At 39.8% G+C, this 16828-nt stretch overlaps 1 long non-coding RNA gene across 1 annotated transcript in view; it reads left to right on the plus strand.

Moving 5' to 3' along the window:
* Positions 1-15386, plus strand: part of LOC106504962 (uncharacterized) — a 40009-nt gene extending 24623 nt beyond the window's left edge. Inside the window, exons 2-4 of the long non-coding RNA XR_001298964.3 lie at positions 12336-12464; positions 12595-12714; positions 15273-15386. This is a non-coding gene — a long non-coding RNA (uncharacterized LOC106504962). The remainder of the gene's footprint in view (positions 1-12335; positions 12465-12594; positions 12715-15272) is intronic.
* Positions 15387-16828: the final 1442 nt, after the last annotated feature.

A 16828-nucleotide genomic window follows, 5' to 3' on the forward strand; every position in this document is an offset into this window, starting at 1 on the left:
GAAGAAGGTGAAACATGTGGAGAATGGAGGGGAGCCTGCAGGCAATGCCAAACTAGCTCACAGAGGACTTCGGGGAAAATCTACCTTGTACAGTTGCCGCAGAATTGAGCCACAAGTATCAGCTGGGCAAGAAGTAACCAGGTGAATTAGGTCCATCACCCCAAAGACCACTGTGCCCAATACTCTTCCCAACTACCCAGGAGTCACGAAAACCACCCCTTCCTCCCATGTCCATGGAAGCCATCTTAAAGTGGAGTCAGGGGTTATACCATATGGAAAGCTGTTTGGTTTTTTGATCTTTTTCCTCAAAGCCGAGCATTATCTAAAGGGACTGTTTCCTTTATTCATTTGAACTAAGATTTCACCCAGATAGGACTAAAAGTGATTGTTTTGCCCATGACTGGAAGTTGGAGGGAAGCCTACAACTATGCAGCTATTTTTATAGCTGAAAATAAAGGAACACATTTTAGTTGAACTGTAAGTTGAATTTGCAAACTTGTAACATTTATTTTTGAAAGCTATGAGAAATAAGTCTGTTTTTCACAACTAAAGTAGTTATTTAATTGATAATTTTAGAAACAACAACAAAATTTTTCCTTCACCTGGCGTATGTAGGAACTGTACTCAAACACAAAAATGAAGGAGTTCCCATTGCAGCTCAGCAGAAACAAATCTGACTAGTATCCATGAAGATGTGGGTTCAATCCCTGGCCTCACTTCATGTGTTGGGGATCCGGGGTTGCCGTGAGCTGTGGTGTAAGTAGCAGACGCCACTTGGATCCTGCATTGCTGTGGCTGTGGTGTAGGCCGGCAGCTGTAGCTCCAATTCAGCCCCTAGCCTGGGAACTTCTAAATGCTGTGGGTGCAGCCCTGCAAAACAAACAAAACAAGACCAAAAGCAACCTTAAATAGTGTCTGTAAGGATGCAGGTTTGATCCCTGGCCTTGCTCAGTGGGTTAAGGATCTGGCGTTGCTACGAGCTGTGGTGTAGGCCTTCATGTGCAGTTCCAATTGGACCCCTGGCCTAGGAACTTCCATACACCAAAGGCACAGCCCTAAAAAGGAAAAAAAAAAAAAAAAAAGAAACAAAGATGAATTCATCTAAGTGTTGATCTAGTAAGAACATAGTGTGACCAGAGAGAAATTATTTGTTTTTATTCAGAAATTCCTAACTGGGATAAATTATATCAAAGTAGCTTCTTTTTTTTGGAGAAACAGTTTCAGGAAATGAAAAAATGACCATCACAATTGATGTGACAGCATAGTTGCAACAATTGAGTGACTCTTTTCATGAATATTTTTCCACTGGAAATTTCATACAGAAAAAATAAATAAATAAATAAAAACAATAAAAACCATGGATACTGGAGCCATTCTTGGAAAAATCCCAATTATATCAGTGATCCATCCTCTATATAAAAGATAATCTTATTGAATTATGACCCAATGAATATGTTTTAGCAAAAAAGGCTTAGGAATTTCTGGCAAACTTGATTAGCACATCCTGCAAATGGTAAAGCCAGCAGTGGAAATTATCTGATTTTAGATTATCTTAGTTTTGTACATCAAAAAAGGTCCAGAATCTGATGACATGAAAATGTGAAATGTCCTTATTTCTTGAATATCTTTGAACATAAACTACAGAGGAGAAGAAAAAAAAAAAACTATAGGAAAAGAATATGTTGTTTTTATACAGCTATAATTTTAATATGTTCTCTATTAATTCAGGGTTATGGTAAACACTGATTATATTTCATTCTACCATTATAATTGTCAAAAAAGAATTATCCTCATGGTTCATAGTACATGGTATAAGAGTATAATCTGAGAACAAAAGAATGCTGTTTGCCATCAATATAAGGACCAAATTCAATATGCAAGTTGTCAGCACAGCCTTTCAAAGATTTGGTGTTTATGTTCCAATAGCAGCAACTCAACGAAAGCCCACTGCCTTAATCTAAATGTAACTAAAACTTAATGAAGACCTCCATTTGCCTTTCTTCTTAAACCAGCTCTCATAGGATATGAAAAAATACAGTGTGTATTAAAGAGACACTCAAGAAGCTGGGCATTACATAATCACTCTCTTGTTGATATAAAACAAATGTGATAACTATGTCTAAATTGTAAGAGTATATGTTGAATATAAAATTCTTTCAAGTAGGCATTCTTACCATAAGCAGATCTTGGGCTCGGCATGTCCATGTCCAGTTTTTTAGCTCAGTGTCCTGTCACCATCTCTCCATTTTTTTTCCAGTTGGCACTCCCTGTGCCATGCATTTGCCAAGGACAACTCCTTTCCCTTCTGTGGCAACTGGTCTTGTTGGAAAATGATGGAGCTTGCACCCAACATCTCAGCTTCTCTCACTTTACTGTCTTCCTTTTTGTTGTTATTACATGTTCTCACTTATATCCCCTCCTTCCAAAGAGGCAGCAGATCCATTTTCAAGGTCTCTATCATAAGAAGATGCAGGTAGTGTGAAAAATCCTTATGTGTATGGCATTTTACATAATGTACATTGGTGAGGGTTGTGCAATTAGAAAGATTATCTGGATTTAAAGTCAGTTTTTCTGCCAAGAAAAATAGCCTTCTTCTCCCAAGAAGGAAATCTGACTCAGGTCCCAAGGTGCCTGGTTGGGATGTACGTCTTGGGAGCAAAGTTGCTTGGAGTTCTCTCAGGTTCCCTCAGTTTCTGTTGGCAGCTGTGAAGTTCTTCTGATTTTGCCTTTTCATTTCTGTATGTATCTGGGGTGAGTCTGGCTGCCCATGTCAGCATCTCAGCCAACACCCCTTCCTACTGCTATCAGACGCTCCAAGTAGATTGAGTATTGCATGTGGATATTCTCTTTTCACAGTTTTATCAATAAATCAGAAAAGTATTGGAGCATGTCTATAAATGCTGCAAAGGCAGACGTTTCCCAGTCTCCATTCTGCCTAGCTCCTGCCAGTCTGAGACTACACCCAGACCTGTCTGGCTGTAACTAAGACTTGGCTTTTTGGCCCAGTGATAGATCCTTGAGTAACCTGTGCTTATGCTCCCCAATCAATAACCAAAGACCTACTTGAGTGCCAATCATCTTTTTAGTAAGCTCACATTTTATAGATAGAAAATTTTACAGGTATAAAAGTATCTGATTGCTTAATTAAAGACTTAGCAGAGGAGATATTTCTGGGTATATCTTGACTAACAAAAAACCTTTTGAATCGAAGCAGCTCCTGTTAGAGGAATTATAAAAAGGGGGAAAAGGAGCAAAGTAGTAGGCATGGACAAAAGGAAGCACAGAGAGTTGACGACAAAGGAATTGAAATTTTTGCGGTGAAATGCTGGAAAGATAAAAGAAGATAATTGAAATACTCTAGGGCCTACAAATCAAAGTCTATGAGAGTATGTAAATAGAGAGAGATACTGAAGAAAACTAAAGAAATGGGACACAGGAGGTAGAAATCAACAGCCCCAGAGCTGCACATTCAGAAAGATATTTGTAGCAAATATAGTTGTATATGGGGTTCTGTTTCCTCCTTCTTCCGAATTAGCAAAATGCTCATCTGTTTAGGGTATAAATATCATTGTTAAAAACTCTTCCTCAATACTCTTTCAACTGTGGGTGTGATATGACACCAATGAGGCGCAAGCGAATATCCCGCACAGACTTTTGTTCTCTGATAAACAATGTCTCTGGGAAGAAAGGGTATAGCTATTCCTCTTTGTTCCTCCTCCTTCCTGCTTTGTGAGTGGTCCTGATGCTGCAGATGCCACCACGAGGAAGAAAACACATGACTAAGTATAAAAGGAGCTGGAAGGTGGAAAGACCATGATTCCTGATGAAAACTTTGAGCTGCAGCATTTTTGGTTTTTTGAAGCAGAACCCATTTCTAACAGACAGACTAAGGTATCTTTGGGAAGAGACCACTAGAATGAGAAGACACTCCTTTATATTGTCCTGAAGATATTACCTGTAACAAAAACAAAACTAAATTAGACACCTCTTCCTAAAATGATGAAAGAGGGACAGCAGTTAAATTTCTAGTAAAGAAGGAATGATAAAAGGAAGTTAACTGTACATTAATCATGTTATACATGTAAAATGAATAAAGTAAGACAAATGTCCATTTCAAACTCTGTTGTATTTTATTTTTAAAATGGAAATGGTTGTTTATTAATGAAAAAAATTAAAAAGAAGAATTTGGAGGAAGAGAAATGAGTTTCCTAAACATTGTCATTTTAGTAAACCTAAAAATTTAGGGGTTTCCCTAAGTCGACATACAAGCTGAGTCTGCCAAGTTTTCTTACTTTTTCTCTACAAGGCTTTAAGATCTTCTACCTCACGTAGTACTTCCTTGGGTGCTTTTAAAGAACTTAAGTCTGCATGGGAAAGTACTACTTCTGTTATAATCCCCTAGGACTTTCAGCCCAAGGATACACTCATCCCAGTGATCATAGACTCACAGGCACAGTTCTAGTCTCCTTGAAACTTTGGGAGTTTGGGTGTAACCTTTCAGAAACTAAGTAATCAGTCAGATAAGAAACAAACACTGCCAACAATGCTATTCACCCTGAAGATTCCTTAAACTCTTTGCTGCTCAGACAAATCCTAATGCTCTACACCCCAGGTGAGTGATGGAGAATTAATCACAGACTCCTAAGACTCTAAGAGGGATGACAGCTTAGTTGTTCTGATCCCTGAGTCCCTGAGTCCCTGAGTCATGCTGTTTCATAGATTCAACATATTAGATAAACTTTTCTTTTTTAGGATCTGAGCCATGTCTGCAAACCACACCACAGCTCCTTAACCCCCTGAGCGAGGCCTGGGATGGAACCCACAACCTCCTGGCTTCTAGTCAGATTTGTTTACAATGGGAACTCCTGTATTTATTTTTGATAATGCAGCAAGTCTGAACGTAGGACATGTTTTTAAGTGACCTCCTTTAGGAAATTTGAGTAGCATATTACAATAACATGTATTAAAAAGGATATGTCTTCTACAATTTAGACAACAAATTGAAAAAGTAATATTTCTGTTCTTTGAATAAAAAGCAAATATATTTAAAGAATATAAATATAAAGTGGGTAAAAGAGATTTATCAGAAGGAAAAAGTGATCAATTCTTTTTAAACTACAGGTTTGGGAATTATATTAGTTTCTTATTCAGAAATGTATTAGATCAACATAAGTCCTTTTTTTTTTTTTGGCCATGCCCATAGCATGTGACAGTTCCTGGGCCGTGGATAGAACCCTCACCACAACTGTAACCACAGCCACAGTCGTGACAACACTGGATCCTTAATCCACTGAGCCTCAGAGGAGCCCCATGTACTTTTTTTAAAATTTTATTTTTATGGCTCCACATGTGGCATATTGAAGTTCCCCAGGCTAGGGGTTGAATCAGAGCTGCAGCTGAGGTCTACACCACAGCCAGAGCAATACTGGATCCGAGACGCCTCTGTGACCTACACTGTAGCTGTGTCAGTGTGTCAACACTGGGTCCTTAACCCACCGATTGAGACAAAGGGTCGAACCTGTATCCTCACAGAGACTATGTTGAGTCCTAAACCCATTGAGCCACAATAGGAACTACTCCATGTACTATTTTTTACATCATAACTACCAACACCTCTGTACCCAGTTTGGAAGAAAGAACATGAATCAGGTATCATTCAATTCCATCTTAAATAAGTCATTTCCTTCCATATTAATAGTTGAGATTTAAGAAACAAAATGGACCTGATGGGGATATTTTCCCAGAAGCAGGATATGAACATGCTCCAACTATCAGTGTAGTTCCAAGGAGACCTTCAGGTTTTATATTTCAAGGGCTAGCTCCGTACTTCATTATGCAGAAAGTGTGTTTGATCAGGCGAGACCTTCAATTCTGAGCTCCTCTGTGGTCAGGGAATGCTAATGACTATCTGACAGCTTGTCACGGACATTGGATTTTTTCTCCCACAGCATCCCTGGCTGGTTTTCCTTCTATCTGGTGGCTGATGTGGTACAGACTGGCAGCAGTTAGCATGCCCACTATCTTGGGAGGATCCTGTGTTCAGTAAGCCTTCCCTCACTGTCATTTCTATATTGCATCTCTATTCTAGGTCCCTCTAGAATTCGATTTAAATTTGTATTTGTTTGTACTATTGCTTTACATGACAACTTTTTCTACTTCATGGATCTACCTTTGATCTCCCCAGGACATCTAAGTTGCCTGGAGGATCAAATTCTCTTTGACACATAAACCTCCCAAAGGGTATGCCTTTGATTTAGTTTATAGTCCTTTAGGACAGTGTTTCTACCTCAAGTCTCCTCTACGGACTATTAAATGATTTATATTATTGCGCGGGAAAAAGTGGGAGCCAAGACAAGTCACAATACCTGTCCCCAAAGAGGAGGAGAGTGATAGACAGGATCTCTTTGTCTTTAAATTGTCATTGTCTTTTAGCCTACACAGAGCTGGTCATCAGCCAACATCAACCAGTTACTTTTACCTTGGGCTAAAATTATCTTGCATTTCTTGTATGCAAATAGTAAAGATTTTAATGATATGAGATGCCTAAACAATATCCTCAAATGATGATAACCCACTACAAATGTCCCAGCTCACGGTGTAATCCTGAGCCTATCCAGTCCGTGCCCAAGTACAAGCCTGGGGTCTTCACCTCTACTCCTCTAGCCTCCTTGGTGTGTCCATGCCCAAGTCTCAGAAAGCTGGTTATTCTGATACTTTTTTTTGGCTGCACCCATGGCATGCAGAATTTCCCAGGCCAGGGATTGAACCCTAGCCACAGCAGTGACCCAGGCCATTGCAGTGACAACACTGGATCCTTAACCCACTGTGCCACTAGGAAACTCCTGGTATTCTGCCTTTTTTTTGGAGAGGGGGGCTGCACCTGCAGCATATGGAAGTTCCCAGGCGAGGGGTCAAATTGGAGCTACAATTGCTGGCCTAGGCCACAGCTACAGCAATGCGGGATCCCAGCCTTGTCTGCAACCTACACCACAGCTCATGGCAATGCTGGACCCAACCCATTAAACAAGGCCAGGGCTCAAACCCATATCCTCATGGATACTAGTTGGGTTCGTTTCCACTGAGCCATGATGAGAACTCCTTATTCTGTTTTTTAAAGAGGGCAGTTGCCCATGAGAATAGTTCCAATGGTGCTGACCGACGTTTCGGGGGATGGGGTGGGCTGCACCCCCACTGGGGCCTGCAGGCCTGGCACAGCCTGCTGTACATGGAAAGGAGGAGGAACCATTGTTTCTCAGCACAGTGCATGTGGTGGGTACCAGAGCAGCCAGTCACCTCTTGCTGGGAGATGCTGGAGTCAATTCTTGGCTGGTCCTGACAGCTGGCAGAGAAGGTTGTATACACAAGTGAACTCTGCTGAGGGCTCAAAGCAGAACAAGGGCAAAGCAGGTGGTATGTTGCGCCAGAAAGTCCATCAAAATGGAAAGGGGGTAATGGACTCATATTTCAGGACTTGGCTAAATCCTAAAAACTGACCTAACTGCTGGGTCACAACCTTTCTGAAATGAAGCTTGTGTTAAATAAGGCAATTCACTATAGATCCCTTTATCCAAAAAAAAAAAAGAAAAAAGAAAAGAAAAAGAAAAAGAAAAAGCAAAAAATTAGCAAATATGGAGAATCTACACTATATATGTCTTTGGTTTCCTGAGGTTCCTTAGGTAATATGGAATTCTTTTAAAATGTGAAGAGATTTTGATAACAGCACAATTGATATTTTATTACATCACTAGTATTCATCAGACTGTAAATTTTTCAAGCTATTCCAGTCTCCCCAAGCCCCAGGTCTCACCCAGACCCTAACATAGAGACATGCTCCAGTCCTCACATGATAGGTAGTGGCCAGATGAATGAAGGTGGTCATCAATAAATGTGACAAAGAATTTTAATTAATGGTGAGGGTTTCTCTCAGTATAATAAGAGGGAAACAGCCTTCTAAGTATCTATGTACCTTTGACAGAAATTGTGAATTCTCCCGAATGTCTGGAAATCTATGATTTCATTTCCCAGTTACATCGAGTATATTGCATCTTAGCCTCAAACTTTTTGCACAGTACTCCTGCGCATTTTCTTTCCTTTTTTTTTTTTTGCTTTTTAGGGCCACACCTGTGGCATATGTAAGTTCCCAGGCTAGGGATCGAATCGAAACTACATCTGCCAGCCTACAGCACAGCCACAGCAACACCAGATCCGAGTCACGTCTGCAAAATACACCACAGCTCACAGCAACACCGGTTCCTTAACCCACTGAGCAAGGCCAGGGGTCGAACCTGCATCTTTAAGGATAATAGTGGGGTTCATTTCCGCTGAGCAACAAAGGGAACTCCTGTGTATTTTCTTTATTAATCACTTTGGTGTCCTCTCTGTGCTTTCCCTGTAGTGTCCACGAATCTTATTAATTTAAAAAAAAAAAGATTTAAAGAAAGTGAAGGAAATAAATCTCCCCCACAGTGAGGCTGGGGATGGTGGAGTGAATGGAGGGCAGAGGGATTAGTGGATATGATTACATGTGTTTTGATTTGGGAAAAGGCTGTCTCACATATAACTAGCTCTCCTTCAATTGTCCCAACTTTGTGTTGGCAGAAGGTATCCAGAGCAATATGCAGATGCAAAATTCAAAGATGAATGTACCCCAAGAAGAAAAGATACATTTGAATGTTGCTTTTTCACTTTTTCAACAAGATAATCTTTTTGTACTTTGCTTGGTCCCATCCCACATTTTCTGGAGCTGTGGCTGAGGACTTGCCCCTAATTATAAGATTCTGGCTGTTGAAGCTGCTGTTTATGCCTGAACAACTGCTCAGAATATCACTGTAATTGCATGTCTGCTTTTCTGACCTCTTCAAAAATAGGAGCATGACTTATATGTTTGGATAAGGTTTAAAAAGTGCTAAGTGCTACAAGGGAAAAATAAAAAAAATAAAGAGTTCTTCTTGTGGCACAGCGGGAACAAACCCCACTAGTATCCATGAGGACATAGGTTCAATCCCTGGCTTTGCTCAGTGGGTTAAGGATCCATTGTTGCCGTGAGCTGTGGTGTGGATCACAGACGAGGCTCGGATCCCACATTGCTGTGGCTGTGGTATAGGCCAGCTACTACAACTCCAATTTTACCTCTAGCTTGGGAACTTCCATATGCCATGGGTACAGTGTTAAAAAGCAGAAGAAGAAAAAGAAAAAATAAAAGGGCTGAAAGAGAACCTGTATTTCATTATAGTTTCATGTTTTAAGATTATTGTAGTAGTAATGAACTTACCAAATTTCTGCAATGTTTTAACCTTTGTCATGCATACCACCCTCCACCCTGCCCCTTGGAAAGGTGATGTAGGTATAATGCTTATCAGTATAAGCCATTTGCAGATAAGAAAATAGAAGGGGAGTGATCTGTCTTGCTTTTTTTAGGCCTCACCCAAGGTGTATGGAGGTTCCCAGACTAGTGGTTGCATCAGAGCTGCAGCTGCTGGCTGATGCCACAGTCACAGCAACGCCAGATCCAAGCCATGTTTGTGACCTACACTGCAGTTCACGGCACCACTAGATCCTTTAACGCACTGAGGGAGGCCAGAGATCAATCCTGAGTCCTCATGGATGCTGGTCAGATTCTTAACCTGCTGAGCCACAGTGGGATCTCTGTCTTGGTCTTCTTTGTCTTCTCTCTGTGTTCACAGTCTCTGCAGGAACTTTTCATCACTGTGGCTCCATCAAATCTTATATGTCGGGGGAAGACTGACACATGGTTGTTTTCAGCCCAGGCCTCTGTCTAGAGCTCCCACCTCACATAGCCTCCCGGACCTTGTCCACAGATGTCTCACAAATACCTTGAAATGAGTACTTGAAATCTAAGCTCATTTTCTTCACTCCAGTCTTGACCTTCATTTGTCTTGGTAAACGGCCCTGATACCCCACCAGTCCCCCAAGCCAGAGTCCTGGACTTTATCCTCCGCCTTCCTGCTTTCTCTTCAATATCTTCCTTATGTGTTTCCTCCCTCCCTTCCTGCCTCTGCTTAGTTCAGCTCTTTGGAATCTCTTCCATGGCCTACAGACATTGGATTCTGAGTGTTCTTCCTGCTTCCATCCCAGACTCGTTCAGTACGTGGCTGCCAGAGTGAGGTCTTTAAATCAAACATCTGAAGCTGTTACTGTCTTAATTAAAACCCTTAAACATCTTTCCATGGCCTATAAAATAATATTTGAGTTATTTCATGTGGCATATATGATCTGGCCCTTGCCTTCTTCTCCAGCCTTATAATCTTCAAGCTTCTACATACACCCTATACTCATATTTATAGTTTGCTGAAAGAGCAAATACACTTTGACTAACATCTAATACAGTCTGAAGCAACAAGAAACCCATATTTTTCCATGCATATAATATTTGTGAAGTGATAAAATTATAGAAATGGAGAATAAGTTGGTGCTTGCCAGGATTAAAGAGGGGAGAGGGCAGGAGGAAAGTGGGTGTGGCTACAAAATGGCAAATGAAGGATCTTTCTGGTGATGGAAATGTTTTGAGACTTGAATGCATCAAGGTGGATGTACTGGATGTGACACTGTGCTATAGTTTTGCAAGATGTTATCACTGGGGGAAAATGGGTAAACAATTAATGGGATCTCTTTTGCTCTCTCTGCCTTATTTCTTACAACTGCCAATGACTCTTTTGTTGGCTCATAATAAAAAGTGTAGCCAAAAAATAACTGACACAAATACTAAAATAAACATGTTGGCTTGACTACCTAGTTTGAGGATTATTGAAGACCAAATCTTAGCACCACTGTTTATTAGCAACAACACTGCTATTTAGTAGGTACTTATGAGCTGTGTAGTCTTAACTTTTGCAAGCCTCAATTTTTCTCCCATGTATAGTGGAGGATAATAATATTTTATAGCAAAACTTCCAACTGATATTCCACAGGACCCTGGTATCCCAAATCCAGGGGAGAAAATAATAACTTTCTCTTTATTCTTCTAGATTCTTGGCTGAGATTCTCCTGTAATAAAAGACATTAACAGAATAAAAAAAATTCTTTAATTAAGTATGTAATTTAAATTAATTTGGTACTTGTTAATTAGATTAATTTTAAAATTAAATTGCAATTTTATTTATTTAATTAATTAATCCCCACAAAGATATGAAGTTCAAAAGGCAGCCAGACATTGAGGCTTATATGTCATCCTGAGCTAAGAATGAGGGAGAGGGTTCTAGGACTTGAAAGGAGGGAAGGCAATTCACAGAAGGTAAGGAGAGGAAATGTTTGGTAAACAAAGTTTGCCCTCTCATGCAGATATGTCTCTGAGGTGAAAAAATTATTTCTGGTAATAACTCTCTTCCCAATACAGGCTCCCTTTCTAATGTAAGTTTTCCTTACAAAACAGTAACCTGTACCCTGTTTTCAGAGCCTCTCCTGTATCTGAGGTTTCTCAAAAGAATCAGCTCAAAACAATTCTTTATGCCAAAGAGGTGTGTATTGATTCACACATTCTAAGATTTTGGATGAATCCCTGGGCTGCTCTCCTTTGGGTCTGGGCAACCTCACCTGTTAATCCCTGTGGACTCCAGAGTTGCCATTTTGCATGTGGCCACCACCTGGAAAATTGTTATATGTGAAAAGACAGCATAGGGTCTGGACAATAGGAGCCATTAGAAAGTATGTTACCTTTTGTTTTGTTAAATGGTTGTCTTTTTCTCAAAGGAAGATAATAATATTGGGCATTTACCATGCATCAGGCACTTTATGTACTCCAGTATTTTATCTAAACCTCACAATGATTTTGTTGACCGAAAAAAAAAAAAAAAAAGGCGCAATCTGAAAATTTTGTTTTATTTGGTGGCCTTACTGAGAACGATAGCCCAGATACAACCTCTCAGAAAGCTCTATCCAAGGAGGTAAGGGAGGAACCAAGATATATAGTTTTTGCTGGACCAAAAAAAATATAGTTGAACATCAGCATATTACTACTAATCACAAAAAAATCAGACATTTCAAGTTAATGATTTTAGTGCTTTTCTAATTATGAGGAGATACGAGAGTGGACTCATTAAGATTATTCCTTTGATAGGTGTCAGTATCCTGTTTTTCTCCATCCTAAATTCCCCTCAGGGTGCACCAGGGGGATGGCTGCAGTGGCTGAGGGCTTGGTGGTAGGCAATATTCCTCGTTTACTGAAATGACAGGTGACATTTTTTTTATGTTCACAATTTTATGGGCTAAATGGTTTTATCTACAAAGAAACAAGGCTCAGAGAAGTTTATGAGATATTGAGAACTTCTCAATATCTCACAGTCAATGAGTAGTGATTAACCCAGGGGTTTTCTTTTCAGAGCCTGAGTTCCTCACATGGAGTAGTCTCATCTTGCTTGAGAGCTGCCACACTCTGCAAAGTCTGTGTCTCTGGTGACTGAGAAGTTGGTCTTGCTACCTACAGGAGAGTCTAAAGGCTGTGACTCCGAGTAAGTCAGAGACCATAAAGTTTTCATCTCTATTGTTAAAGAAATACAGTGAAGACACCTATGCAAAGTAACACTTTAGATACTATTAGTAACCAATCTTTGGTATGAGGTAATTTTCACATTCTTTCAGAAAAGAACTTCGATGACCTCAGCTCTAGGATATAAGGAAGGAAGGCTGGGGCTTTTTGCAGCCTCTCAACAGACAAAACAAGCAGAGATGGAAAGATAGAACTCAGAAAGAAGGAATGCAGTAAGTAGTCTAGTGCTTCTTCACTATTTTACCTAGCAGACAGTTTTCTTTTTATTTACCTTTTATTTTTATTTATCTAGCAAAGTGAATAGACACTCTACCAAAGTGAGCCCTACACAGCCTTAAAGGGATAATAGCTAAATAAAATAGAATCATCAACTTAATGACGAGGACTCTCTTGAATTACCACACAATGTGAAACTTTTCCATAATGAATTGTTGCTTTGGATGTAGAGTGACAAGTTAGCAGGCCTCTGGTTTCCCTGTATGTGGAAAATATATTGCCAGACAAATGTTTCACTAGCTATTGCTAGTGAAAATCACTAGCTGATTCTCAAGATACTAGTTCCTTTCCTTTGCAGTAAACTCAGTGCAATCCGCTTTAAAACACCAAATGCTTATTGAGTACCTACTACACGGAAGGCAATCTATTAGGTCCGAGAAGAGAAATGAAAATAAATCTCAATACTTTCTTTCAAGAAGTCAATAAAAAGAAATGATATGTGTGCACATATTAAGATAGTCTAGGAGTTCCTGTTGTGGCACAGTGAGTTAAGGACCTGACATTGTCTCTGTGAAGATGCTGGTTCGATACCTGGCCTTGCTTACTGGGTTAAGGATGTGGTTTGCGGAAAACTTCCGTGGATGTGGTTCGGATCTGGAGTTACTGTGGCTGTGGCATACACCTCAGCTGCAGCTCCAATTCAACCCCTAGCCCAGAAACTTCCATATGCCATAGGTAAGGCCATGAAAAAGAAAGAAAAAAAAAAAAGTCTATGGTAGGAAAGATAAGTGAGTGAACACCTCTGGCCCCAGTGGAAAAGCTTTGTCTTGCATTTGAGCTGGCACTGGAAGGTAGCAAGTTTCAAAACACCGGGACAGGGGAAGGAATTTCCAAGAACAGGGAACAGTGCTTGTCAAGATAACAAAGAAAATCATCTTGGAGTATTTCAGGGAAGAATGAATATGGTTGACAGATATTTAAGGGATCAGGGTCCACAGGTAGAGCTATCTCTCCAGTACAGGAGCCACAAGCCACATGTGGCTACTGAGCTCTTGAAATGTGGCCAGTTCAAGTAGAAATTTGCTGTAATGTGAAATACACACCAGATTTTGAACACTTAGTCTTTTTAAAAATGTTTTTCTATGTTTGGGAAGATACAAGAATTTGGAGTCATTAGAAATTTTTTCTTTAAGAGTTCTCATTGCGGCTCAGTGGTAATGAACCCAGCTAGTATCCATGAGGATGCAGGTTCAATTCCTGGCCTTGCTCAGTGGGTTAAGGATCCGGTGTTGCCATGAGCTGTGGTGTAGGTCACAGAAGAGGCTCAGCTCCCAAGTTGCCATCACTCTGATGTAGGGGGGCAGCTGCAGCTCCAATTTCACCCCTAGCCTAGAAACTTCCATATGTCTTGGGTGCAGCCCTAAAAAGACAAAAAAAAAAACCAGAAATTTTTCCTTAGAAATGTATCTTATTTATCTCAGGGCCAATGTGTACAAAGCATGGAATATTTCCTGTTTTTCTCCATCCTAAATTTCCCTCAGGGCACACTCTCAGTTGACAACTACAACAGCTAATGGCTTGATCCTTATAGAACTGGAATGGCAAGAAACATTTTTTTTCTTTAACCAATTGTTTATATGTTGAAAGGATATTTACATATTTTATTTCTTTTTTTCTCTACCTACCTTAGATTCACTAGCTGCTGCCCTGTACATTAGACAAAAGACAGACTAACAAGAGAAAAACAGAATTTTACTATTTATTTATTTTTCTTTTTAAGGCTGCATCCAAGGCATTTCTTATGGCTGTTCCTGGTCTAGGGATTGAATCTGAGCCATAGCCACACCTGTGCTTCACCTGCACAGCTACAGCAACACTAGATCCTTTAACCCACTGCACCAGGCCAGGGGTCACGACCACACATCTTCAACAACCTGAGCCACTGCGCTTGGATTCTTAACTCACTGTGCCACAGTGGGAATTCCAAAAAACAGAACTTTATTAACTTGTGCATCATTCATAAACATGGGAGTACTCACTAATGAGTAATTCACAGGGGGTGCTTAGAGTCCGGGCTTATATCACATCTTAACAAGAACAGTCCATTGGTAGAGATGTGACAAGACAAAGGAAAGAGGCTTTGAGCTTCTAGGGATGGCAAATTGTGGGAAGGCAAATAGGGAAACTAATGGAAGAACTGTTTTAACAAGGTTTGTGTCAATTCCTCCAGTGCCATCTCTGGGCTGATAAAATTCTAGAGATTCCTCCAGGGATTAAGAGTTGTTCAGCTCTTCCTAGAAGATTGCAGGAAGGCAGAGAGTTTTTCTTGTGTCTGCTTTTTTCTACTTGTCCTCAGCTAAAATAATCCTTATGCCAAAATGGCATATTTGGGGGATGGCATACTCTGAATCCCTTCAGGATATATTGGATTAAATAAAATATATTATTCAATTTAACTCCACTTTTAAAATTATTTATTTACTTATTTATTAGTTTTTAAAGGTGACACTAAAAATTTTAAGTTACATATGTGGCTAATATTATTTTTCTACAGGGTAGTGCTGGTCAAATTATGGTGCATTCTAAACATCAACGTGTTTGAAAGGTACTTCTTGGTATTGGATTTTAGCAATTCGAGGTGGATGTGACACCATCAAGGAGGTAGGGCACATGCTACTGTTGTGGTAATGTTATCATAATTGGGAACTAGGATCAAAGTTTTAAAAGGCTGGAAAATAGCTACTCTGTTTGCTTATTTGAGTAGGTGGCTGGAGTTTTATTCATAATTGAAATCAGTTACAAAGTCAGTAATGATGGGGTTTCTGTGGTGAGAAAAAAACGGGGTGGGGGCAGTAACTCTCAAGAAAAACTAGAGGTGGAGTTCCTGCTGTGGTGCAACAGCATGAGCAATGTCTCTGGAGTGCTGGAACACACATTCCATCCATGTCCAGGCACAGCTGTGGTGTAGGGTGCAACTGCAGCTGGGATCTGATCGCTGGCCTGGGAACTCCATAGGTCGTGGGATGGCCAAAAAACAAACAAACAAACAAACAAACAAAAACCTAGAAGTGATCCGGTGCTGCATTTTCTCTCTATTTAGATTCGATAGTGATATACTATTAAAGAAAAAATTTTATTATTGACATTTGTGTAGGAAAAACAGCTGTTACTACTAGTCTGACTCTCTAGCCTGTAACTTTCCTTTTCCCATTGAAAGAATAGTTTTTTTAAGGGAATTGCTAAAAATTGAAGGTTGCTTAGGAAAGCAGTTACTGTGTTTTTTAAATATAGTCTGAAATTTAAGTGCTTCTGCATAGTGTGATATGTATGTGTATGTTTAAATTAGTTTTAATCTATACTCAAGGAGATGGTCGATAACACTTGAACTGTTCTAATCATAAATCTGTGCTTGAAAAGTGGGTTACCCATGAAAAATGCTATACTCTGGGTGACATTTCTGCAAAAGCTTCTAAAACAACTTCTGAATCTGCATGTAGGGGGATTTAAAGGGCTAGTAAAATGATGCAGGGAGTGATGAGGAGCCTGTCAGGCTAACATCTGGGGAGAACTAGATTCAGAATTCTGTCCTGCCTTCCTTCTCTTAATGGAAGTTTCTCTTGTTTGATCAGATGAGAAGGATAGCTGATCTTCAATCAGAATGTTTTCGCCTTTTGCCCGGGAATTAGCATTTCAGGCAAGGTGTTTGTTGGAGTTCCTAAGTGATCAAGGAGCTAGAATTTCACTGAACTTACAGAGCAAGAAGTATGAGTGTTTGGGAATCAATCCGTAATAGGTATTTGCACTCATGTCTTGATCTGGGATGTATCTTTCTTTTTTCTTCCAACCAAAAGTGTCTTTATATAAACTATTGATAGATACTTAAATACAGTATGGTTTTTAAAATGAAATCATGATATATATCTGTATTCACACAGTACGCAACTCAAGTGCTATACAACATCAACAGCGAATCCAAATACAAATGAAGATATGCCTCTGAATTTCATGTTTCATCAAGGATCAAGAACCATCAATCTTTTAGCTCTTTTCTTTTACATTATTCTGTATCCACATTCTCTGCCTTGGATGCGATCCCTTGATATTATTTCA

The sequence above is a fragment of the Sus scrofa genome, chromosome 9 (genome assembly GCF_054392235.1).
Source record: "Sus scrofa isolate SSC_HxYL_T2T_F1_AM1 chromosome 9, Sscrofa_HxYL_maternal_Yorkshire_Landrace_v2.0, whole genome shotgun sequence".
NCBI lineage: Eukaryota > Metazoa > Chordata > Mammalia > Artiodactyla > Suidae > Sus > Sus scrofa.